The following is a 26352-nucleotide window of genomic DNA, read 5'->3' as shown; positions in this document are numbered from 1 at the left end:
AGCTGGTTCAAACCTGTCCTGAAGGGACTGACCTAAGATTTTCCTGCCTGAGCCCCCTCCTTCTCAGTGTTCTCTGAGTAATGCAGAGATTTACCTAAAAAGCACTTAAGCAAGTATTGAGAGCAAGGAGGTATTTCGAGATATAATAATAATAATAGCAAGGTTGATAGTAATACAGACAAAACTTTAAGTTCCTTCCTTCCCATGAAATCTCTGTCATTGTTTTGATCTTCTTTGTGTCCATCTGACTGCTTGCTATATTGACCAATCCCAAAACCGAGATCCAGAGGTACATTATGACAGTGGCATCCTGAGAGTGGACCCCAATAAACCCTGTTTCCCAGCCATTTGCTTGCTCCTGAGCCTGTGCCCCAGTGAATAAGGGCCATCCAAGTTATCAGGACTCATTTCATGGCCAGGGTGGATAAACAAAAGAGATGCAGGTGGCCTTTGGGGGAGACAACCCAATCTCTACCCTGTGCTTTAAAACTGGACTGATAAGAACCAGGGAAAGGTTATTTACCTGAATGTATAGCTTAGCAACAAAGACTCTACCTCGAGAGAATGCTATTCTGTGGGTTACCAAGTAACCGTCTGTGACAATTATAAAACAGCTGGCCAACTAATCTACATACCCTTTAACCCCAGCCAGCTGAACAAGGGAACATGGACAGCTCACAAACAATAGGCACACATCTAATATTATATGTAAGAGCTGACCAAAGCCACAGCTGTATGGGTCTTACAGCCATGTGGATTTAACTATTTTAATTTGGACATCTAGCCTTCCAGGATCTGCTGTGTTTGAAGGCTTATTGAAGAAGTCAAGACACCAAAAACAGTTTCTACCAGAGAGTTACCCTGTGGAGCTTTTGGGGAAAATATTTCTTGTAACTGAACACAAAGTGCAAAGTTTTATTGAGAATGAAGAAGCTGCAAAGATAGTCATTTAGAGAAAGGCAAAACAAAATCCAGTGTGCTTCATAATTTCTTATTGATAAATGCTGAGTTGGCCTGGCTATAGAATATAACATATACACATAGGCTAGAACCTTCCAGCACTGTTAGATATAGTGTGGGTAAAATTGCAATATTTCCAGAATCTCTCACCTGGCACTAGTGCATCTCCATATCAGTAGGTGTTTCCAAGAGGTGGAGAGAAGTAGTCCATCTCCATATCAAAAGGTAATTACAAGGGGGAGAGAGGGCATATCTGGGCCAGAGAGGTTGGGTGGGGACCCTTTTGGCAGCAGGATCTCAAGAATCATGGGTGACTAGAAGTGAACGATTGCCTGTAAGCAATATACAGCTTTCTCCCACTTTATTTCTCCCTTTGACTGATTTCAGTTGAAAGGTATTTTGTCCTGGGCTGGGAAAATATTTACCCCCCAGAGTTACATATAGACAACTATTTAGCACCATTTTGAAATCAGGAGGACTGGATTTAGATATCTTTGTCCTGATGGGCACATTATAAGCAAAGATTACTTACTAAGTAATTTCTGTCTGGACTCTGAGGAAAAAAAAACAAGAAGATATGTTTGTTTGCATGTATTATTCACATGCATGCCTTTAGGATTTTTACTTACATCTGAAAATACTTTTTCTACCTGTGAACCCCCAAAATGTCTACACTTTAAGTTGCAGGCCTCTATGTTTGTCACCCACAAACAGCTGTGGAGGTGAGTCTGTTGCACACTGGGATGTCCAGAACAATTTGTAGGAGAACTCCCTAGAGCCCTCCTGTCTTCATGAGACCCACTGTGGGCACCTGAGAGCCTCTTTCTAGGAAATGGAATCATGAGAAGCTGACACTCATTTTTAAAACCAAACATACCAGAGCTTCCACACCCAAGTCATGAGTAGTCATACTGTGAGAGACATCTTTGGAACTCTTCAGAATTGGTCTGCCATCACATAATAAAGCCCATAATCTTACTTGATAGTTGTATTTCATTTAGGACCAACTGGATGATCTAGCACCTAGAACAATATCTGGCACACAGTGACCCTCAAGATGCATTTGTTGAATGAATGAATGAATCCTGCTTCATCCACCTGTCTTACCCAGAAAGCTCTAAGTGAATTTGGCTGATCCAAATAAACTTAAATTCACATCCATTTCCATTTTTGAGAATATTCAGAGGGATCTAATGTTCTAAGAAGGCACCTCATTCCTTTAGTTATTGAACAAATGTTCATAAGTTGCCATCTATGACAGGTAACAATAGTCCAGGTCTTAGGTTACAGTGGTGAACTAGACAGAAGTGCCCTTGACTATCAGCAAGAGAACACAAAATAAATATATAAAATGTCAAGTAATAATATGTACCACAGGAAAAATAAATAAAGCAGAGAAGGAGAGAGAGTGAAGGATGGGAGGACAAGCCTCTAAGGAGATGGCTTTTGAGCAGAGATGTGAATGGATGAGGGAGCAGGACATGTGAAATCTGGGGGGATGTCTTTAAGGCAAGGAATGGCAAGTGCAAAGGCTTCAAGGAGATGAGTTATATAGCTATTACAATAAACATCATTAACATAAACAACTCAAATAATAGCATTTTTGGAGTAATTGCAGAGCCCCTTAATTGCATTTACTTGTAGAAATGTTCATACAAAAATTTCAGGAGACATTTGCTGTAAAAAATCTTATTAATTCAATCCTAGGACTGTTGTGCTTGTTAAAAACTTTTCAGTAAGTGTTCTGAATCTTTTTCTTATATGATAATCTTTGAGATGCAAGAGTCTTCCGAAAACAGAACATTTGCAGGGTGCTTAAGATGTATGTGTTGTGACACATATCTTGAGTGGCCTCATGTTGGAATTGTTTGTGGGCTTGTCATGCTTGGATTGGAAAACTCTTTAGGGGCATGGATCCTATTTGTACCTTTGCCCACTACCCAGTGTGGGGTCTTCCATACAAGAGGTGATCAATAAATATGTATTTTTAAAAGTGTTTAAATTAAAAAAAAAAGACAAAGCAGTTAACATACAACCAAGCTGACTCCATATCCCACTCAGATTCCTACCCACATGCACCCACAGCAAGTGCTGTCCCGTTTGAACCAGGCTTTTAGGAGGATTTTATTTGATCAGGAAACAGTTCCTTAATTGTATTTCTTTCCTCCGCACACCATTAACCACACTGGGAGATAAATTTATCTGCCTTCTATGGACTGGCCTGTTCCTTTCTCTTAGAACTACTTACTGATAAGTAGTCCATTGTGTTTTGCATTGGTTGCAACCAAGAAAAAAGGAAATATCTGACCCCACTTACCAGAACGGTGCAATAGCAGTTTGACAACCTGAGGTTTGTTTAAAATAATGGGTTTAATTGGATTAATGGTCTTTGAGCTGAAAAAGATAATCTGAATTTGTGGGTTGAGTGCTAAAATTTGACTAGACAGCCCCTGTAAATCCTAACGTCTTTAGGATTTCGCATAATTTTTCCACCTCTGTACATTCTAGAGATATTGGCTTTTCTGTACTTTTATAAATACACTGGATATTTTTGGTGATGAAATCCCTTTTAATGTTTTGAGAAATAACTCAAACATGTGTTTTCCATGAGTACACAATTATCTGGGTATTTCCCATCTATTTTGTCAATCAAGTTAATAACCCCAATATGAATAAAAGCTGTCATTTATTAAACCCTTACTATGTGCCAGACACTTTGTTCATTTCACCTTTAATCCTTAAACCAACTCTGTCATCCTTTTTTAAAGGTAAGGAAACTGAGACTCAGAAAAGTGTTAACAATTTACCCAACTAGTGTGTAATAGAGCTGGGATTCAAAACTGGTCTGCTGGGCTGTGCAGTTCATGTTTTCTCCAGTATGTCACAAAGATCTCATTCTTTTTCTTAGTAAAAAATTGCTTTGGTATGAGATCAATTTGAAGTCTCTGGCCCTAATACAGAAATAATTCCTTGAACTTTCAACATTTATTCAGCAAGACATTCATTAAGAACCTACTCTTATTCATGTCCTGTTCTAGCTGCTGATGAAACAGCAATAATAGGACAGACCATCCTCCCTAAAAGGAGTTGCAATTGTAGCTGTAAGAACAAGGCATATATAGTCAATGAAAGTACAGCTTAGATGAGGGTTATAGTAGAGGTACAAATTCAGGGCTAAAAGACACAAATGAGAAGGACTTTTGCTGGGGCAGTGGCAGTTGAAGAAGGCTGACTGTTGCCCCAGCCCTTGAAGGATGAGGAACATCTACTGGGCAGAGAAAGCTGGTAGACATTCTAGCAACATAATTGCAAGAATGGATGAATGTGCGTAGGATTTTTAGGGAGGTGGCTATCATTTACTGAGGCTGGAGTATAGAAATGAGTGTGGATTGTGGTGGTAGAATTAAAAGTTGAAAGTTGTCATGGGAAGTGACCTAAGAACTCAACCTAAATGGAACACTTGGTACTTAGTTTCTAACACTTTTGGCTTTTCTTCTTTTGGTCCTTTATTTTATTTCTTTCCTGATAACTAGAATTATGCATGTCTGTGGTAGAAATTTTGATAGGTACAACCTAGTGTAATAAAAAGATGATCCACTCTGTCTAGTCCTACTAGCATAGCCATGCTTTTCTTTTTCCTTCACACACTGGAGATAATTTTGACTACAAAACTTTGCAGTAGGCTTTTCTTGCTTCTTACTATGAAGCTCCATGTTAATATCACAATACCATCAAATGTGTAGGTGATGTGTCTTTGGTGCCTGCCCTTCCCATGTCCCTGTTTTTAGACTAGTTGCCTTCTACCCAGACATGTTGAGAAATAGGTAGGCCTAGCCAGTTCCATGTCCATGAAACACCCTTTTGCCCGGTGGCCATTACCTGGCTGAACTATGTATAGACATGTGACCAAAGCTGAGCCTATTATATTTTCTTCCCAAAAGTTTGGGATGGTGGCACTGAAAGACTGAGACAAGTGGTGCTGGTTTGGGAGACAGATTTGGCACCAAGCCAGTTAAAGCCACGTGCAAACTAAAGTTAGAGAGGAGGAGCAGGCGTGGTTCCCTTCAGAAGAAAGAGTAGAGTTGGTGTGCAGATGACCAGAGAACAGAGACCATGTGCACTAGAGGGAGATGGAAACAGAGAGAGGAGCTACCTAATCATTTTTCTGTTCCCTTGAGATCCAACTGTGCTTTCCAGATTTCATTTCAGTTAGATTCAATAATTTTTTCATAGGAAGTAATTTGAATAGATACCCATTCCTTTCAACCAAAATATTCTTAATTACAGCAATTTATTTAACTGTTTTTTAAGCTTTAAGTTTTTTTTCCTTTCAATTTTTGCTTTTGGTGTTTTAAAAACATGGACATGTTTTTCAATTTTTATAGTTATATCTTTTATCTTTTCCTTTGTCATTACTTCCATTTTATTTAAACTTAAACATTCTTTCCCTAATCAGAGATCAGGTAAAAATTCACCCTTGTTTTTTGTGCAGATCTGAAAATAAAATGATACAAGCTTTCACATTTTAATCCATAGGGAATTTACTTGGATGTATGTGTGAGATGAGAATATAACTGAAACATTAAAAAAAATGCAAATAGCTACTTAGTTTTCCCAGAATTATCCTACCTTTTCCCACTGACCTGTGTTATCTCCTTGAGCATATGTTAAGATTATATATATTTCACATGGGTTCTGTTGTTAGGATATCTATTCTACTTATTAAAAAGAAATATTAAAGGAAATATTTTTAGTGTATGGACAGTAATGCTCTGTAGAGAAATTGACTAGGTTTAGAGAAGGTTGGTGTTAAGTTAGAGAACTTAGATTACCTAGTCATTTAATTCCTGACTTTACTCTCTAAACTTTACATGATAAGATATTTATATTGGAATATTTCCATCTTCCTTCTGGGGCAGCTTGGGTGCCTCTGAAAATTTCATTACTTTCTGAAGAGTCAGTATAGATTTTGTATTACAGACACTCAACTTAATAAATTTTGTCTTATTTTAGATAACACAGAATTATCCAGAGTATTAAAATGTGCTATATTTTAGCATCTGACAGAGATAACAAGTACATACTATCATTTTCTCTTTTTGATTCCACACTAAATATGTTAATTGATTAGGGTCTTCCTTACTACTGGACTTTGATATAACATCATGATCTTAACACAGTGCTCCAAGCAACTACTATTACCAGTGGTATTGTCTGGTAAAATGTAATCTATTTTCAGATTAATTCTAGCAAGCAATATAAATTCTTAGGTTAAAGGTAAAATAGAGAAGTTATATTTGGTGTAGATTAAGGCAGTATTCTTAAATTTTTTTTACTGTAGTCCATAGTAAGTAAGACATACATTTCACATTAAGCCATATAAAGAAGAGGACAATTGGACAAAAAGATTGATGTATTTTAGGAAGAAGATACTTTATGCTAATTCTGCAAATATTGGAATGAAAATAGGTTAGCCTTTATAAAAAATCCTTATTCAGAAATAAAACTCTAGTGTTTAACATTATCAGAGATTGGTATAATAAGACACAATAATTTTTGTGCCAAAATCTTTGTGATTTATCTGAAGGGAAAAATCCAAACTTTAATTTCCCTGACCTTAAGGACCCTTTCAAGGCTTAGAATAAACCTTAGTAGAAATTCGCCAATACAGAGAAAAAAGTTTGCACCATCATCAATTTTTAGGTCAGGAAATATTCCTTAAATTTGTGGTCGATTTATAGGTTTGAGGATTATCATCTCCTCTTATGACTAATCATTACTTAATTAAGAAAATAACAATTCTGGACTGGACTCTAGTATTTGTAAGTTGTGACCTTAACCCAACTAACTTAAACTTTCTAATTTGAAAAACTACAACAGCTCTGTATTACTTAAAATTTTATGTGCTTTTTAAAAAAAATTATGCCAAACTTGAATGTCTCTTCTTTATAGAAATTTTTATCATTGCCGCTACAGTTTCCATTTTGTTCTTCTCTTAGTTATCCTAGTGTCTGTTAAACCAATTAAGATGAAGTGAGGCTAAGGCATGTTAAAACAAGAAAACTGAAATGAGGCTAAATGTCAGTAAACCAAGCAAGGTCAAATGAAGGTAGCAGTATGCTTAGAGGCTGGATGAAGATGGAGAGTGGAGGAGGAATATGGTGACCTTGCATCTCCCACAGCAGATGAGACATCATATTTTATCTTTTGGTTACTTAGTGTTTGGCTTTGAAATTTAAATAAGCAGAGGTAAAATTTCTAGGACTTAATAACTGTTGTTTTTCATCCTGGTTATTGGGACCCAGAAGTTTCCAAGATTGCAATGCTTCAGAAGTGTAATCAATACCCACTGCTAGAGTTCAAAGCTGGAATGGAATGTCTTGTCATGATTTCAGTTCTGGTAGCTTTTTTTTTTTTCTGATAGTTCAAAAGTGAGAAATCCCTGGATTTAACCAGCACACTTTATTAAATAGAACTACTCAGAGATTTATTATTCTTGGTTATAAGATAAGATGACATTCATAGAAAACTGGTGATTCTGTCAGGAAAAACAAGCAGACAGTTGGAGGTTATTCAGATGTATCTGCTTCTACAGTCCAGAAGGTAATGTATCCCAGACTTGGAGAGTTCCAGTGAGGTAGCTACTGACTTTAAAGACCACAGAAATTTAACTAGTTGTCAAGTTTTGACGATTGAATGGAGTCATTGCCTCAATGGTTGAGGATTGCAAAGTTGAAAAAGTAGAAAATGGAATGTTAATATTCATCATACCAATGAGAATCTTAAAAGTTCCTGTTTATAGAAATAAAATTTCAAAGATAAGGATGCCAAATAAGAGTATATCTCTTTATATTTTTTATAACCTATTCCCAAGAGGCTACCAGCTGTGACAGTTTCTGTTTTTAGCGATTCTAATGGTTATCACTGTAACTCTAAGTATGTATTTTATAGAACTCATATTTATTGATCAAATGGTTATTAACAACAATAAAATTCTGTATAGGGGAGTCAATGCTCAATGCACAATCATTAATGTAAAGGAGGTTTTTAAATAAAGACCATCAATGTTACTGAAGAGCCTCCTCCTAACATATGCCTTTCTCTTGGCTGCCTATGTCCAGAACACCAAGTTCCTGTACAGACAGAGATCCTTTACATTGCCCTTGAAAATCTCTGAGGGGTGTTTGGTGGGTGGGTGGGAGTAATTAGAGGACTTAGTGTGGATAGCATGAAGAGACTCTGTAATAGCTAAAAAGCCAGAGTAATGGGTGGTGAAAATTTATAAAATCTGCAAATCAAATCAACACTCCATGAACATCTGCATTCTAACCAGATGTAAAACTTTCCTCTTGAAATCTTCCATTTGTGGAAAAATAACCACCTACCACCTGCTGATTAGAAGCTTGTTTGAATCAGTGCACACTTGTGAACTGTTACCAAGAGTCTCACACTTTTTTTCTATTAAGGTATCATTGATATACAATCTTATGAAGGTTACACGCATTGTGGTTACTACAATTCCCCCTATTATCAAGTCCCCATCACATAACCCACTATAGTCACTGCCCATCACCATAGTAAGATGCTATACAGTCACTATTTGTCTTCTCTGTGTTATACTGCCTTCCCCATGCTCCCCCCTATATTATGTATGCTAATCATAATACCCCTTAATACCCTTCTCCTTCCCTTCACACCCCGCTCCCCAACCCCTTTCCCTTTGGCAACGGCTAGTACATTCTTGGGTTCTGTGAGTCTGCTGCTGTTTTGTTCCTTCAGTTTTTGTTTTTTTGTTTACTCCACAAATGAGTGAAATCATTTAGTACTTGTCTTTCACTGCCTGGCTTATTTCACTGAGCATAATACCCTCTAGATCCATACACATTGTTGCAAATGGTAGGACTTATTTTCTAATTATGGCTAAATAATATTCCATTGTGTTGTATATGTACCACATCTTCTTTATCCATTCATCTACTGGTGGACACTTAGGTTGCTTCCGTGTCTTGGCTATTGTAAATAGTGCTGTGATAAACATATGGGTGCATGTCTTTTTGAATCTGGGTTTTGTTTTCTTAGGGTAAATTCCTAGGAGTGGAATTCCTGGGTCAAGTGGTATTTCTATTTTTAGTTTTTTGAGGAACCTCCATACTGCTGTCCACAATGGTTGAACTAATTTACATTTCCACCAACAGTGTAGGAGGGTTCCCCTTTCTCCGCATCCTCACCAGCATTTGTTGTTCCTTGTCTTTTGTATGTTGGCCATCCTAACTGTTGTGAGGTGTTATATCATTGTGGTTTTAATTTGCATTTCCCTGATGATTAGTGATGTGGAGCATCTTTTCATGTGCCTGTTGGCCATCTGAATTTCCTCTTTGCAAAAGAGTCTATTCAGATCCTCTGCCCATATTTTAATTGGGTTATTTGCTTTTTGAGTGTTGAGGCATGTGAGCTTTTATGTATTTAGGATGTTAACCCCTAACTGAATATGTCATTTATAAATATATTCTCCCATACTGTAAGATACCATTTTGTTCTACTGATGGTGTCCTTTGCTGTACAGAAGCTTTTTAGTTTGATGTAGTCTGATTTGTTCATTTTTGCCTTCATTTCCCTTGCTTGGTGAGATAAGATCATGAAAAAATTTCTCAGTTTATATTCAAGATAGCTATGCCTATGTTTTCATCTAAGAGTTTTATGGTTTCATGACTTACATTCAGGTCTTTGATCCATTTCAAGTTTATTTTTGTGTATGGAGTTAGACAGTAATCCAGTTTCATTCTGTTACATATACCTGTCCAGTTTTGCCAACACCAGTTGTTGAAGTGGCTGTCATTTCTTCATTGTATATCCATGGCTCCTTTATCATATATTCATTGGCCATATATGTATGGGTTCATATCTGGACTCTCTGTTTTATTCCATTGATCTATGGCTCTGTTCTTGTGCCAGTACCATATTGTCTTGATTACTATGGCTTTGTAGTAGAGTTTGAAGTTGGGAAGCTTATCCCAACCACCACCCAACTGTATTCTTCCTTCTCAGTATTACATTGTCTATTTGGGGTCTTTTGTGGTTCCATATGAATTTTAGATCTATTTATTCTAGTTTGTTGAAGAATTCTGTCAGTATTTTGGTAGGGATTGCATTGAATCTGTCGATTACTTTAGGCAGGATGGCCATTTTGACAATATTACTTCTTCCTACACATGAGCATTGGATGTATTTCCATTTATTAGTGTCTTCTTTAATTTCTCTCAAGAGTGACTTGTAGTTTTCAGCATATAGTTCTATCACTTTGGTTAGGTTTATTCCTAGGTATTTTATTCTTTTTGATGCAATTGATGCAATTGTGAATGGAGTTGTTTTCCTGATTTCTCTTCCTGCTAGTTCATCATTAGTATATAGGAATGCAATATATTTCTTTGTATTGATTTTGTATCCTGCAACTTCACTGAATTCAGTTATTAGTTCTAGTATTTTTGGATTAGATTCTTTAGGGATTTTTATGTACAATATCATGTCACCTGCAAACAGTGATGGTTTAACTTGTTCCTTGCTGATCTGGATGCCTTTTGCTTCTTTGTGTTGTCTGATGGTCATGGCTAGGACCTCCAGTACTGTGTTGAATAAAAGTGGGGAGAGTGGGCATCCTTGTCTTGTTTCCTATCTTAGAGGAAAAGCTTTCAACTTTTCACTGTTAAGTATAATGTTGGTTGTGGGTTCGTCATGTATGGCCTTTATTATGTTGAGGTATTTGCTTTCTAAACCCATTTTGTTGAGAGTTTTTACCATGATTGGTTGTTGGATTCTGTCAATTACTTTTTCAGCATCTATAGAGATGATCATATGATTTTTGTCCCTCTTTTTGTTGATGTAGTGGATGATGTTGATGGATTTTCAAATATTGTACCATACTTGCATCCCTGGAATAAATCCCACTTGATTATGATATATGATCTATTTGACATATTTTTGAATTTGGTTTGCTAATATTTTGCTGAGTATTTTTGCATCTATGTTCATCAGGGATATTGGTCTGTAATTTTCTTTTGTGTGTGTGTGTGCCTTTGCCTGGTTTTGGTATTAGAGTGATGCTGGCTTCATAGAATGAGTTTGGAAGTATTCTCTCCTCTTCTATTTTTTGGAAAACTCTAAGGAGAATGGGTATTAGGTCTTCTAAAATGTCTGATAAAATTCAGCAGTGAAGCCATCTGGTTCAGGTGTTTGTTTTTGCATCATTTTTTGATAATCAATTCAGTTTCATTGCTGGTAATTAGTCTTTTCAGATTTTCTGTTTCTTCCTGGGTCAGTTTTGGAAGGTTATATTTCTTCCACATTATCCATTTTGTTAGCATATAATTTTTCATAGTATTCTCTAATAATTCTTTGTATTTTGGTGGTGACAGTTGTGATTTTTCCTTTCTCATTCATGATTCTCTTTATATGTGTAGACTCTCTTTTTTTCTTGTTAAGTCTGTCTAAGGGTTTATCTATTTTGTTTATTTTTTCAAAGAACCAGCTCCTGGTTTCATTAATTCTTTCTATTGTTTTATTTTTCTCAGTTTTATTTATTGCTTCTCTAATCTTTATTATGTCCCTCCCTCTGCTGACTTTGGGCCTCATTTGTTCTTCTTTTTCCTGTTTTATTAATTGTGGCTTTAGACAGTTCATTTGGGATGTTCTTCCTTCTTTTAATAGGCCTGAATTGCTATATACTTTCCTCTTAGAACTGCCTTTGCTGTGTCCCACAGAAGTTGGGGTGTTGAGCTGTTGTTTTCATTTGTTGTCATATGTTGCTTGATCTCTGTTTTAATTTGGTCATTGATCCGTTGATTATTTAGGAGCATGTTGTTAAGCCTCTATGTGTTTGTGGGCCTTTTTGTTTCTTTGCACAACTTATTTCTAGTTTCATACCTTTGTGATCTGAGAAGTTGGTTGGTACAATTTCAGTCTTTTTGAATTTACTGAGACTCTTTTTTGGCCTACTATGTGATCTGTTCTGGAAAATGTTCCATGTGCTTTTGAGAAGAATGTGTATCCTGCTGCTCTTTGGTGGAGTGTTCTGTAGATGTCTCTTGGGTCCATCTGTTCTAATGTGTTGTTCAGTGCCTCTGTCTCCTTATTTTCTGTCTAGTTGATCTGTCCTTTGGTGTGAGTGGTGTGGTAAAACTCCTAAAAAGAATGCATTGAATTTTATTCCTGCCTTTAACTCTGTATTTGTTGCACATAATTTGGTGCTCCTATGTTCGGTACATAGATATTTATAATGGCTATATCCTGTTGTTGGACAGACCCCTTTATCATTATGCAATGTCCTTCTTTTTTTCTCATTACTTTCTTTGTTTTGAAGTCTATTTTATCTGATACAAGTATTGCAAATTCTGCTTTTTCTCCCTCTTGTTTGCATAAAATGTATTTTCCCATCCCTTCACTCTTTCATCTGTGTATGTTGTTAGGTTTGAAGTGAGTCTTTTGTAGGCAGCGTATAGATGGGTCTTGTTTTTTTATCCATTCTGTAACTCTATGTCTTTTGATTGGTGCATTCAGTCCATTTACATTTATGGTGATTATCAATAGATATGTACGTATTGACACTGAAGGCTTTGGATTCGTGGATACCAAAGGTTCAAGGGTAGGTTCTTTACTGTCTAACAGTCTACTTAACTTGCTTATTGTGCTGTTATAGACACAATCTGAAGATTCTTTTTTTTCTCCCTTCTTTTTCTTACTCCTTCACTCTATATATTAGATGTCATATTCTGTACTTTTTGTGTATCCCTTGACTGACTTTGTGTGTAGTTGATTTAATTTTGCATTTGCTTAGTAATTAACTGGTCTACTTCCTTTACTGTGGTTTTATTTTCTCTGGTGACAGCTATTTAGTGTTAAGAGCAATTCCATCTTGAGCACTTTAAAATCACTGTAGAGATGTTATGTGGGATGGAAATCCCTCAAATTTTGTTTATCTGGTAATTTTGTAATCCCTCCTTCTAATTTAATTGATAATCTTGCCAGGTACAGTATTCATGGTTTGAGGCCTTTCTGTTTTATTACATTAAATGTATCATGCCACTCCCTTCTGGCCTGTAAGGTTTCTCCTGAGAAGTCTGATAATAGCCTAATGGATTTTCCTTTGTAGGTGATCTTTTTTCTCTTTCTGGCTGCTTTTAATATTCTGTCCTTGTCCTTGATCTTTGCCATTTTAATTATTATATGTTTTGGTGTGTCTTCCTTGGGTCCCTTGTGTTGAGAGATCTGTCTAGTTCCTTGGCCTGAAAGACTGTTTCCTTCCCCAGATTGGGGATGTTTTCAGTGATTATTTCTTCAAAGACACTTTCTATCCCTTTTTCTCTCTTCTTCTTCTGGTACCCCTATAATGCAAATATTGTTGCATTTGAATTGGTCACACAGTTTTCTTAATATTCTTTCATTCCTAGAGATCCTTTTTTTTCTCTCTGTGCCTCAGCTTCTTTGTATTCCTGTTTTCTAATTTCTGTTCCATTTACCGTATCCTCTATCTCATCTAATCTGCCTTTAAATCATTCCATTGTATGTTTCATTTCAGCTACTGTATTTTTCAGCATGTCTAACTCTGTCTTGAATTCATTCCTTAGATCTTGAATATTTTTCTATAGTTCTGTTAGCATATTTATGACTCTTATTTTGAATTCTTTTTCAGGAAGATTGGTGATTTCAGTTTCACTGGGCCCTTTTTCTGGTGTTCGAGGGATTTTGGATTAAACAATTTTCTTCTGCAATTTAATAATCCTGGAGTGATGGCAGGGGTCACAGGTGAGTGTTGCTGGTGCCTACCTGAAGGAGAGAGCTCTTTCCTGCCTTCCAGTGGCAGTGCCTGCCTCCACTGTCAGGGCCAGTGAGCCATGCATAAGGAGCAGCCTCTGTGTTAATCTCCTAAACTGCCATAGGTGGGGCTGCCCTCCAGCTGGCTGGAGCAGATGGGTGGGTCTCAAGTGAGTGGTGCCAGCCTCCTGGAAGGACAGAGCTTTTTCCTGCTTCCTGGCCCCAGTGTCTGCCTCTGCTGTCAGGGAGGTTAGTCGCATGTGCAGGGAGCAGCCTCTGAGTTAAGCTGCTGTGATTGCTGTAGGTGGGGCTGCCCTCTGGCTTACCTGGAGCAATGGTGGCAGTGGCAGGTTTGTGTGCAGGTGCCCAGAAGAAGGAAGGAGCAGCAGACTGCTTATTATGGTGGGGGGCCTCATGACTGTGTTGGCAGCCAGGGGGTTGGAGCATCTGAAGCTCCTGAAAGTTTCCAACCTGCTGGTTTGAGTGTGCTGGGATGATTTTGTCCACTTGTTCCTTCTCCTGAGCAGCAAGCTCTGTGTAATCCTTGCCCTTCAGCAGCCCTCCCACTGTTGGGAAGTCTTTCAAAGCACCTGTCTTTCTTTTGTCTCAGAGCAGCCAGTTGTGAGAACCTGTTCTCCACAAAAGGCTGGGATCTCAGTCTCTGACTTCACTTCTCAACCTCTCTAATCTCCAGAGCACCATGAAATGTGGGTTTATGCTCCCAGAGTAGATCTCCAGGGCTTGGTATTTAGCAGTCCTGGGCTTCTACTCCCTCCCCACTCTGTTTCTCTTCCTTCCACTGGTGAGCTGGGATGTGGGGAGTGCTCAGGTGCCACCAGATCATGGCTTTGTTACTTTACCTTTTTCCATGAGATATTCTCTTCCCAGATGTATGCTGGCTGGTACAATCTCAGTTCTGGTCACTCTTTTAGGATTAGTTGTATTTTCTGTATTTTCATATTAAGTATGGTTTTGGGAGGAGATTTCTGCCTCACTTCTCAAGCCGCCATCTCTTTTCCTTATCCTGGAGTCTCACTTTTTTTTTAAGTGAACTTTTTATTTACATTTAATGTAAGTAAAAGTGCTCAATAAATTTTCACAAAGTGAGTACACCTGTACCTAGTACTCAAAAAATATGCAATTGTAATGGGACTATTATCTTAATTTCTTTTTCTAATAGTTATTAGTATATAGAAATTAAGCAGATTCTTGTATATTGATTTTGTATCCTTATTGAATTTGGTCATTTGTTCTAACAGTTTTTTGGTGAATTCTTTAGGATTTTGTAAGATATAATATGTTATCTGCAAATAGTGAAAGTGTTACTTCTTCCTCTATGATTTAGATGCTTTTTATTACTTTTCTTGACTAATTGCTCTGGCTAGGACTTCCAGTACTATATTGAATAAAAGTGTTAGGGGTATTGGTATAAAAACAGACACATATTCAATGAAACAAAATACAGAGCCTAGAAATAAACTCATGAATATATGTTTATTTAGTCTTTGACATAGGAGCCAAGGATATACAGTGGGGAAAGAAATATACAATCTCTTCTATAAACACTGCTGGGAAAACTGCATATCCACATGCAAAAGAATGAAACTCTGTATCTTAAATGTACACAAAATTAACTCAAAATGGATTGCATATTGAATGTAAGACCTAAAACCATAAAACTCCGAGAAGAAAACAAGAGGCTAAGTTCTTTAGCATTCGTCTTGACAATGATTTTTTTTAAAACTTGGCACCCAAAACAAAGGCAACAAAAGCAGAAATAAACAATGGGATTACACCAAACTAAAAAGTTTTAACAAAGCAAAGGTAACCATAAACAAAATGAAAAGACAACATATGAGATGAGAGAAAATAATTCACAATCGTGTATCCAGTAAGGGGTTAGTGTCTAAAATTACCAAGAACTCATAAAATTCAATAAGAAAGAAACCCAAATAACCCAATTAAAAAATGGGTAAAATACCTAAATAGACATTTATGCAAAGATGGTATACAAATGAGCAATAGGTACATGAGAATATACTCAACTTCACTAATCATCAGGAAATATAACCCAGAATCATAATGAGATGTCATCTCAACCTATTAGAATACCTGTTATCAAAAGACAAGAGATAATACATTCTGACAAAGATGTGGAGGAAAAGGAACCTTTGTATACTGTTGGTGGAAATGTAACTGGTAAGTAAAGCTACTATGGAAACAGTGAGGAGATTTATCCAGAAATTAAAAATAGAACTACCATTTGATACAACAGCCCCACTTCTGGGTATATATCCAAACTAAACAAAATCACTCTCTCAAAGAAGTATCTGCATGTTCACTGCAGCATTAGTTACAATAGTCAAGATGGGGAAACAACCTGTGTCCATCAGTGGATGAAGGATAAAGAAGATGTGGTATAATATATACACAATGGAGTATTACTTGGTCTTAAAAAAAAGAAGGAAATCCTGCCATAGAAACCGTGCAGGTAAGGCCAAGCAAGAAATTTTCTGAGCTGATCACCTTCAAGTCTCAGTATAATCAGGGCATAGCAGCTACTGGCAGGGCCTCTAAACCTGAAAAGTCCTTGTTATTTTTGCATTTTCATACTTTATGGAGCTCTTAAACATATGTACAAACTACATCTGTCCACACAGAGTAGTCCTCCTAGGAACATTTGTCAAAGCCAAAATGGTCTTTCTCTGGTATTGGCTGCATGGACAGTAACAGTCTCCATAGCCTTATGTGCCTGTATGGTTCCACTGGAGCATGAAAGTGTTCAAGAAAAAAGTCCTAACTTCAAGTAAAGGGAAGAGGCTTATTTTTCCACTTAACTTGTTGGCTTACTTTGGGGTTTCAATTATTTTATGTTAACTTTGTTGATTCATATGCTGACCACCCCTAATATTTCAACACCTGGGAAGAGAGGAAAAACAGAGGCCCACTAACCATATGTCTACACACATGAAGGTTCTCAATCAAGATAACAAACTGTTAAGTAAAATGTGTGCTTTCTTTCTACTTTGATAGATATACTTTCATAATGACAAAATAAAAATTATGTGGGTGAATCCATGGATTTTATATGATAGAAAGCTGGTAAATGTTAAAGATGACTAAAGTCAATTATTTAATAATTAAACTTAATTATTATTGCATATGCTTTGGTATTCTGTAATGGGCTAGTGATGTTTGAATGATTAATAAAAATACATGCAGATTTCATCAATTATATGTTTGTTCTATAGAAAGTTTTTTTCTCTTTATTTAGCAAAATCACTACTTATATTTTTACACTTGATATGTTTCATAATTTAATAGCCATTTATAGAAATGAGCTAAAGGATTAAAAGCAAAATACACTTGTAATCAAAAGTATGCAATTTGATTATATTTTATAGCAATATAAACTAGAGTAAATGTAAAAATTTTTTAATTATCATATGCTTTAAGTTACATGTATCCTAAAATATACAAGATTTATCAAGTCACAAGTAAAATACAAATTGTTATTTATAAATATAACAATTTTTAAATAAAGCTGAATTTAAATTTACTTTTAAATTTCAACTATTTTTATAAACATAAAAGTATTCACAATTCCAGTGTTAAAAATTCATCTGGTTGCCAATATAAATAATTTTTATTATTTTATTTTTCACACATTATGTTTAGATTCACATAAAGATGAATTTAAGAGTAATATAAATTGCTTAACATCATGAAATATTCTTCAACTTCTCTTTGCAACTGTAGTATATATGTAGTATAGCAAATGTAGTGCTGATTGGAGGGCCTTCAGAATCACATATTGGTACCTGAAGAGAAGCAATAACTTTTGTTTATGTGAGAATCTATCGGATTCATTCTGAGAGGCAAGGTTTGGTAAGGGAATTAATTTTCCCTTTATCTTGCCTATGTGCTTTGCTGCTCAAGTTCTCCTCTGCTCTGAAGCAGTGTCCATTTTGACCTCAGCAGTGGCACAATCCATAAACCTTCATGGCAGGTGGACACAGTTACTTTTGAAGACATAAGACAGATATGGAGAAGCCTAAATGTTGTTATTCATGAAACAGGTGTTTAGGGTTCTGGATAGTACTAAGCCAGTATTGAGTGTAAAATCCTAAGTTATGACAGAGATGCTCATGTGTTTTTAATACATTTACTGTGTGTGTACAGTAATATTAGGTCCTGTAAAGAGTTATTGGTGGGAAATACCACAGACTTGAGCAGGGATTCTGTTTCATTCATCTTTGCAGCTACCGTGCTCAGCTCCTTGCCTGGCATTTAGTACATGCTCAGTGCACATTTGGTGAGTTAATAGATGAAGCATTGTTTGGTGAAAGCTTCAGGAAGCTTTTTTTATTTATTGCCTTCTCCTTTTTTCTAAAATTATGGGCTATTCACATTCTAGGTTCATCTCAGGGACACAGATTCAGACTTGCGCAGGATGGACCAAAGATTCTGTAGCTAAGCTACTGCGGAAGATTTGACCAAGGGGCAGGCATCTTGATCCTAAGTATAAATCTGAAACTGTCCTAAAGGCCCTCCTTATATCTTATTAGCTACATATTATATAGATTTCCATCCTTTTTTATCTTTCTTATTTCTTGCACTAAGACAGCTTTTTGGCCATTGTTTATGCATCTGAGGAGGAAAAAGAAATAGAGCCAATGGTGGAGGTTGTCTCCCTCTTTCTGAATCTGACTTAACTGCCAGGGCCTTTCCCAAACCCCTTCATGAGCCTCTCAAGAAATGGAACCTCAACAAGCTGATTCTGATTGTGGATGGGTAAACCAAGCACTGGCAGAGAGTAGGGAGACTTGGATTCTATTCTTTTTCTGCTATTCACTGGCTATATCATTTTGGCTTAACTTCTTGGGAATTTCAGGTTCCTCATCTGTGAAATTAAGGGATTTGTACTAGATATCCTAGGTCACACCTGTTCAAAAATGATGGGGTTTTATTTTAATAGAATAATTGAGCAAAATGTTTTCTAGGTTTTACATAATGATAAACCATGGCAGGCACCTTTTAGGACTGTTAGTTGGGCAGACAACAGTTTTATTAGATACTTCCATTGTTTATATGGCTTGTGGGCTCCAGCTAATGATATTTATTCATTGACTCATAAAGAACAAAGAATATCTATCTACAAAACACCATCCATGTGAGGTGCTGAAGCTTCAAAGATGAAGTCAGAATTCCTGCTCTCAAGAAGCATGCAAATAATTTTAGTAGTATGTGGTAATCGGTATTACTGAGAATTTTTCAAAGCGCAGGGAGAGGCACAAAGAACAATGGTGTTCCTGCTAAAGAAAAGGGGTGAGAGTGTCAGGGAAGGCTCCTAGGTGAGGAGTTCCTTATCGGGAATACTAGGATTATTTTCATCTCAAAGCTTCCCAGTAGTTGCAACCTCTGTTGATGAGACTGCTCTTTTCAGCAAACCAATATGACAACAGTGACTGGCATTACTACAGAGGATGAGCCAGTTAGCAGCAGAGTTTGCTGAAGGTATTTGATTCATGTGCTTTTCTATGGCAGCAGATGGTTCTGGTTTCAAATGGTGCAATTTTTCCTGCAGTGGGCCCAGGGGAGGACATACTGTTGGGCAGAGCCTTAGAGATGGATTTATGGACACATTGCTCAAGCTCTTAGATTATTTGTCTCATTAGCAGTGTCAGGAATGGCTAAGGGTAGAGAAAAGAAAAGGCCAGAGATGCTTGGTATGCAAATGATTTCATAGTCATGGACTCAGGGCTCTGAGAAGAAAAAATTCCCCTTCCTGCTTATGAATCATTTCAGCCTGGTAATTTAGGACTGAGTCTGCATATAACCAGTTCTCAAGAAATATTTTCTATCTCAGTAGTTACTAAAAGCCTACTATGTAACAAGGACTGTTGTAGGCACTTAATAAATGTTTGTGGGATAAATTAATTTCATTTAATCAAATGCCAGAGAGCAACCAAATAACCTACATGAGCATTTGGTTGCCATTAAATACAAATGAAATAACCACACATTATATAAATGCATCCCTCCCTGAGTATGAGCTTGCTAATGCTTTCCAAGGGAACAATAACTTTGGTCTTTATAAAATTTTACTTGTTAAGTTACAAATGAAATGAAGAGATTTGTTTGGCTTTGTATGTCTACCTGGTACTCTTCTAATAGTCTTTCATTATGTTCTTTCTCTTGTATCAGATACACATATTTGCAATCACCTATGAGATATTGCAGCACTGGAGACCGAAAGTTAACCTTCTAAATAGATCAAAGGTAACAGAACAGCCTCTCCATATTTTTTCTGTGGGGGTAGGGCATGAACCATTTGCATCATTTCAGGGTGATAAGGTACAAAAACAGACATGGAAGCCTTTTATTATATTTGGAAGAATGGGAAAGGAAGGAAGAGAAAAGAAATAAAGAGCTCTGATGCATTGTTCATTTCTTAATCTTTCATTATAAGGATCTGGTGTTCTTAGTAAATGACATTCACAAACTGCAGTTTTTATTATGAATACTCTACTTTTTTTGTTATAGGAGAATAGACTTCAACAGCCCTAGTCTTTGGCCACCTAGTGTACAATTGTCATTTGAAAATCACATCCATAAAGGTAGAAAAGTTCCATTTGTTGTGTCAGAGAAAATTATCCTCAGACGTCACCCAGACCAAAATACCACAGTTTTGTGTCCAAACTCTCCAGGTCAATCCAAACTCTACCTCTTGGACCAGTGCTCTTCCAAACTGCTCACTGAACATGTGGATAGGACCTAGTGGAAAAACATTATCTGAAAATGGCCAAAGCAATTCTAAGAAATCTGTTGGAAAAAGTAGAAGTTACTACAAAAATGGGACATGGAGGGAAGGAAGCCTGTGTAGCTCTAGAAATCTCAACCATCTCACGCTTCTCTGGAGACAGAAAAAAGTTGCATTGAAATGGATTTTTAAGCTGTTAGGCTCTCCTTCAGCTCCCTTTACTAATGGTACTAAAGTACACTGAGCTTAAGGGCTACATCTGGACCCAAATATCCTTGCTGAAGACTCCTGCCTTTTTTGAACTTTGTCTTATCTTTCCTCACCTTCCTGAATTTGGATTTCACCCATCCTTCCTGAATTCTGTTCTCATCATCTTTGCCAGCTGCCCTTTCCTTACTCCCTGGGCACCAGAAAGGATTCCCATTGTATAGGTATTTCTGGGCATGAGACAGCTTGTTGGCTGAGAGATGAGGCCACAATTTAGAAACAAGGCTGGGAAAGGTAGAGGGGAGAAAATGACAATAAGTAAAACAGTTTGTATTGATCAGATTCTTAAATACTCAGGTAATGTGTTAAAGAATAGATGAGCTTCTAAAACTCCACAGTTCATATTAGTTGTGTCATGGTGGAAGAGGTGCTAAAATCAAGGTCAAGGATCACTTTTTCACCTGGGAACCAAGTAGAAGTTAAATAATGGGTATTTAATTTCTAAAAGAATTTATTTGTAATAAGTCTAGCCTAATCTAAGCTGTTTTTAAATCTCCAAAAGTCAGGGTGTGAATGAAGCTTGGAACTGTAGTCTTACAGCTCATTCTTTTGCATATTAAAAACACCCTACTTAGGGGATAAAAACCTGTGCCAAGAGCCCTATGCCCCGAATATAAACCTTTATAATATTTCTCACTTGAAGGTTCTAGGGTCCTGCAAATGCTCTGCCTAGTGTTGGATGGGGAAAAGGATTGTTCACTGGTAGTGCTGATATAGCCTGAGGAGAGAACAGCGGGAGCGGTGGTGGTGGGGTGCTTGGAGGGTGTCTGAGAGCAGTGCTTCTCAAACTTGAGAGTGCTCCGGAACCACCTGGAGGGCTCCTTACAACACATGTTAATTGCTGCGCCTTATCTGAGCCAGTGTGTCTGAGATGAGACCCAGGAATTTCCATTTTTAACAAGTTCCCAGAAGAGACTGAGCTGCTGGTCCAGGAAACTATTGAGAACCCATTGCTCTAAAGTCTAGGGGGAATCTTTAAAGGAGAAAGAGAAGAGGACTAGGACTTTTTGTAACAATACAATGAGCAAGGTTTATTCATTTTGCATGCCAGCACTTTAGTACCAACAAAGCTTCCTCATTTTTCTATTTTTTAGTGCTTTGTTGTAAAATACAGATAGTACCCTTTGAGTACCAAGTGCATTTGCACCTCATTGAAATTTCTCTTTTAGGGAAAGTTGAGTCTATTTGCTTTCAGGCTGCCTGTGCTCTTAACTCTACAAGATACCATCAATGGTGGTCGCTAACAACTCGGACACCGCAGACCTAAGGACACTTGTGCCCCACAAGGGGTCAGGAAGATGAAAAGACCATCTTTTTAGTGTCCCCATGTCCTTAATAAAACATGTCTTTTATTTTAGACATTTTGTCTAATTATGGACCTCTCCTTTGGAGCTCAGAATGAGCTGGTGGGATAAATTATGTAAAGGATAATTTGTTAAAGGTATCTGGTAATATAGAAGAGAAAAATGTTTTCAGTTTGAGAAAACTTAGAGGAGATGATGAATGTGTGCTCTGCTTGAGAGATGATATGAAAACATTGTGGTTAGAGAGGTTTAGTTTAGGATGATAATGTCTATAACACTGCAGAGAGTGTGGGTCTGGGAAGCTGAAAAAGGTTATTTTAAGAAAAATTATCAAATCTGAAATTGAATGGCTTCTGGTATGTGTGTGTGTGTAGACACTGAGCAGTTCTTACTGTCATATCTTACTGTCATAGTAGGAATGTCAGTACTTATTCTGAGTTCACTAATTCAGGGATAGTCTGTGAATTCTAGGTATTCTGTGAATACCTAGAGATCCAAGCCAGTTCGGTAAAGGCCTCTTTCCAAGGTGTGTTGGTTAGCCTCCTGGGCATCTGAAATATTTGAATTTCTCAGGTTGTTTAAGAGAGTCAAAGCTCACTTGTACCAGAAATTCCTCCCTCCCCCCCAGGTAGTTCAACCACCTGGGCCCTGGGTTGTAGTCCCCTGTGCCTGAAGTGGCACTATCATCCCTTCTTCCTCAGCTGACCCTGGCACTGACCTGAGCGACTGGAACATTAAGAAGGAGGACTTACTACTCCTAGATGATTTGTGTAGAAGAGTCACTGCAGTCTAGACTAGGAGGGAACTTTGTTAAATCCAGTGACCTACATTCTATACATCAGGGTCACTAGAGTGAGCAAGTGCATTTGGGATATAAATGCAGTTTGGAATATTTGGGGCTTTTGTTCAGTCATGCTGACACTGTTTGTTTTAATCAGAGTAACAGTTAGCTTATTTAATTAAGACATTGAAGTTTCCAGTTGGATTGGGAGAAGGAAGGAAAAAACAGAAAAAAAAAGCACAGGCTTTTGAAATTAGTCACATTTTTAAGTCTTCCATTGCAAAATCTAAACAAAAACAAAACAATATACTTGCTCACACTGATATATTTCCTTTCCTTTAGTTCTTTGGGAGGGAATATTTGAATTTGGTTCAGTGTTAGACATTAAGCTTCAAATGTATTATGATTTATTTTCCAATCTATCTTTACAAAAACTATATTTTATCCCTAATTTCAATATGTTCAAATCTGCAAAATATGAGGGATAAAAAATGTCCCTTGAAATTCTACTTACTTCAAATTTCTCAGAAAGTGAAATTGTGATACTTATTCAAAATAGCAGAAATGTATCACTGGCCTTAAAACATGAAGGGTATTTAAAAAAAACTAGGTAATAGGCAAAAACAAAATCTGAATAATACACATGTAGGAAAAATAACAGAAGTTAGTGAGGTTTTTAGTTATTTATTATACTCCAAAATTTTTGAGACATATATATATTTATGTATGTGTTTGTATATGTGTGTATGTGTATGTTTGTATATTTGGGTGTGTGTGTGTGTACATATATATATATATATATGTACACACATACACATAGAAAGATTCGTTTTTCTACCTCCTTGCATTTCTACCAGGCCCATCAAAGTATACTTTTCTCTTCACAAGAGGGCCAATATCAGGAAGGAAATGTCTGTCCTCCTAGCTCCACTTCTGACTGGCGGGATTGGGAGGACGACCGGAGCACTGAAATCTTCTTGATTGGAATGGTTTCCTTTTCTGCAATATGCAGTGATGTGCCCAGATGGAGTTTGTGGGAAGGACTTGTAAAGAGTCTGTAGTTATGCAATTTTGTTGCTAATTGGGCTAATAAATTAATTATAAATTGTTTAACCCCATTTTCCACCCAGCCTTCTCAGTTTATGAGTTGATACTGTATTTTGACTATTGACTTATATGTCTTACATCTCTTAATGGGTTCCAAATTCAGAACACTTTAAGGTGGGGAATAGTCATCATCCTAAAACTCCTTCAAGAGAGAGTGCTGCTGAGATTTCCCCGAAGGAAATTTTTTAAGAATTTCCCCCTATAATAGGGCTTTAGGCCTTTCCTACTCCTAGCTGTGTCCATGAACAAAGAGCAGGAGGGGTAGGTGAACCTCATTATTTACTTTACTCCTATGCTACCGTATCCTCATACATGCCCACTTACAGCCACTTACATACAAACTGCCTTTCCACCTTTTTCCTCCTCCCTCTGTGGGTAAAATTGCAATATTTCCAGAATCTTTTGCCTGGCCTTAGTGCATCTCCATATCAATAGATGATTACAAGAGGGAGCGAGAGCATATCTGGACCATAGAGTGTGGTGGGGTCCTCTTGCAGCTGGATTGCAAGAGACACAGACAAGCAGAGTAGACTGCTTATAGGCAATAAAAGGATTTCTCCAACTTTATTTCTCCCTTTGACTGATTTTGGCTTCCAAGGTTATTTGCCCTGGGATGGGAACATATTTTCCCCTGGAGTTACACATGGCTATGGTCAGGAGGACTTCTGAACCTGAAATCTGTCTTCATGGGTGCAATGTTTGGGTGGGCTGCCCCTAGAGATGGTTGGGAGATACCCAGAAACCACCCTGTGGATGGTGGAGAGACCCCCGTGGCTGCTGAAGTTGGAGGTGATGACTCACCCTTCCTTCTGGCAGCTGTCGATGGTGTGCCTTCACCTGAGAAACCCCTATCCATTAGGCTTCCACTTAGGGAACCCCTAGTGGGAAACTGGTCTAGGGTAAACCACTTTCTAGACAGGTGGGCCCTTGCCCAGAATTTGGGAAAGATGGAGACACCAGAAGGTGTGGAATAGCCCTTTTTGAGATAGAATACTGCTTAGAAGCCCTGAGTGGCCATGTGGCAACCAGGATTGTGGGATGTTTGTTTCTCAAGGTAGTGGAAAGGATTATTGAGGAGAGAGACATACTTTGGCATTGCTTGGAGGAGCAGAGTGATGACCTATGGGATGCCCTTAAGAAAGAGAGATAGTATTGAGAAGATGGGTCACACTCCTGGAAGATACATTAGCAGAGAAGGAGGAGGCAGCAGGAGAATCTGCATTGCAGGCTATGGAAGAGGAGGAAAGAGTGATCCCCTTCAGCCGCAGAGATGGTAGAGGAGATGTTAGCACAGGATGAGGGTGTGGGTCCAAGGGCTGAACTATTGTTGAAGCCATTACCCAAGGCATCAGCCTCTCACATACTAAAGGCCCAACAGGTTGTAATTAAGAAAGTAAAAATGCAACAACTGCGGACTCCTCAGGGGGAGGAGCAGCCCCCTCCCCAGGTTGTGGAGCACTCCATGTTCTGCCCTAATGCCCAGGATGAGCTGGTGGACATGAACATCTGGTTTTGGCAGAAGCTGTCAGAATCTCTGCCTATTGGCTTTTGTATCTCTGGGATATAGGGGTGGAAAAAATTGTTATGTCAGGTTCTAACATGGGTAGACTGGCTTCCCTGACAACTCACCCTTCCCTCTGGCAGTGGTTGCAAAATGCCCATCACACCTCAGGGAATCAGGCACTTCTGGATGGGCTGACAGCAGCCATCAGGGCAGTTTGGTCCAAACAGGGTGATTTACCATACTTGCCCACTAACTGCAAAACATATGCAGATTCTAGCAGGTGTTACAGGAGTTGGGCATGAAAAATATCATCTATAATATGGGCCCCCCAGGGTCCCAGTGAGGAATTGTTCACCGTAGGAATGAGAAATCTAGTACACAACTTCCCCATCTCTCTTTGGGTCCCTAGGGACTATCCTTGCCCCCAACATAGGGCAACTCGTAAGTGAGGCCACTCATACTCTAGCAGATCTGAAGGAGGTTGAAACAATAAGAGCGTGGAAGGAAGTATGGGCTATAACTGAAAGGAGAGGTGCAAAGGACCCCATGAAGGTCTCAAGAACCAAGATGTGAGTTGATCTGATGAAGGCAGGGGTAGTAAAAATACTTGATAGACAGCCCAGTGGATCATGTTTAAACTATGGTACCAATTAAAGCCAGAGCAGCAGTTCCAACCACAGAGGCCCAGGACATGGAAGCTGGAGGCAAAGCCCCATGTCAGGGCCTTTGTCCCTGCAAGACTTCCTGGGGGACAGTATTCAGGCTCTGCCTGGGCCCTCACCCCCACAGAAGGGCGATTGGGTGTCACAGTTTCACTGAGGGTCAAGGCCTCCACCTTGGGGAACATGTTGGGAACTGGAGG

This window comes from Manis javanica, chromosome 1, assembly GCF_040802235.1.
Source record: "Manis javanica isolate MJ-LG chromosome 1, MJ_LKY, whole genome shotgun sequence".
Lineage (NCBI taxonomy): Eukaryota > Metazoa > Chordata > Mammalia > Pholidota > Manidae > Manis > Manis javanica.
This window is presented reverse-complemented; position numbering follows the sequence as displayed.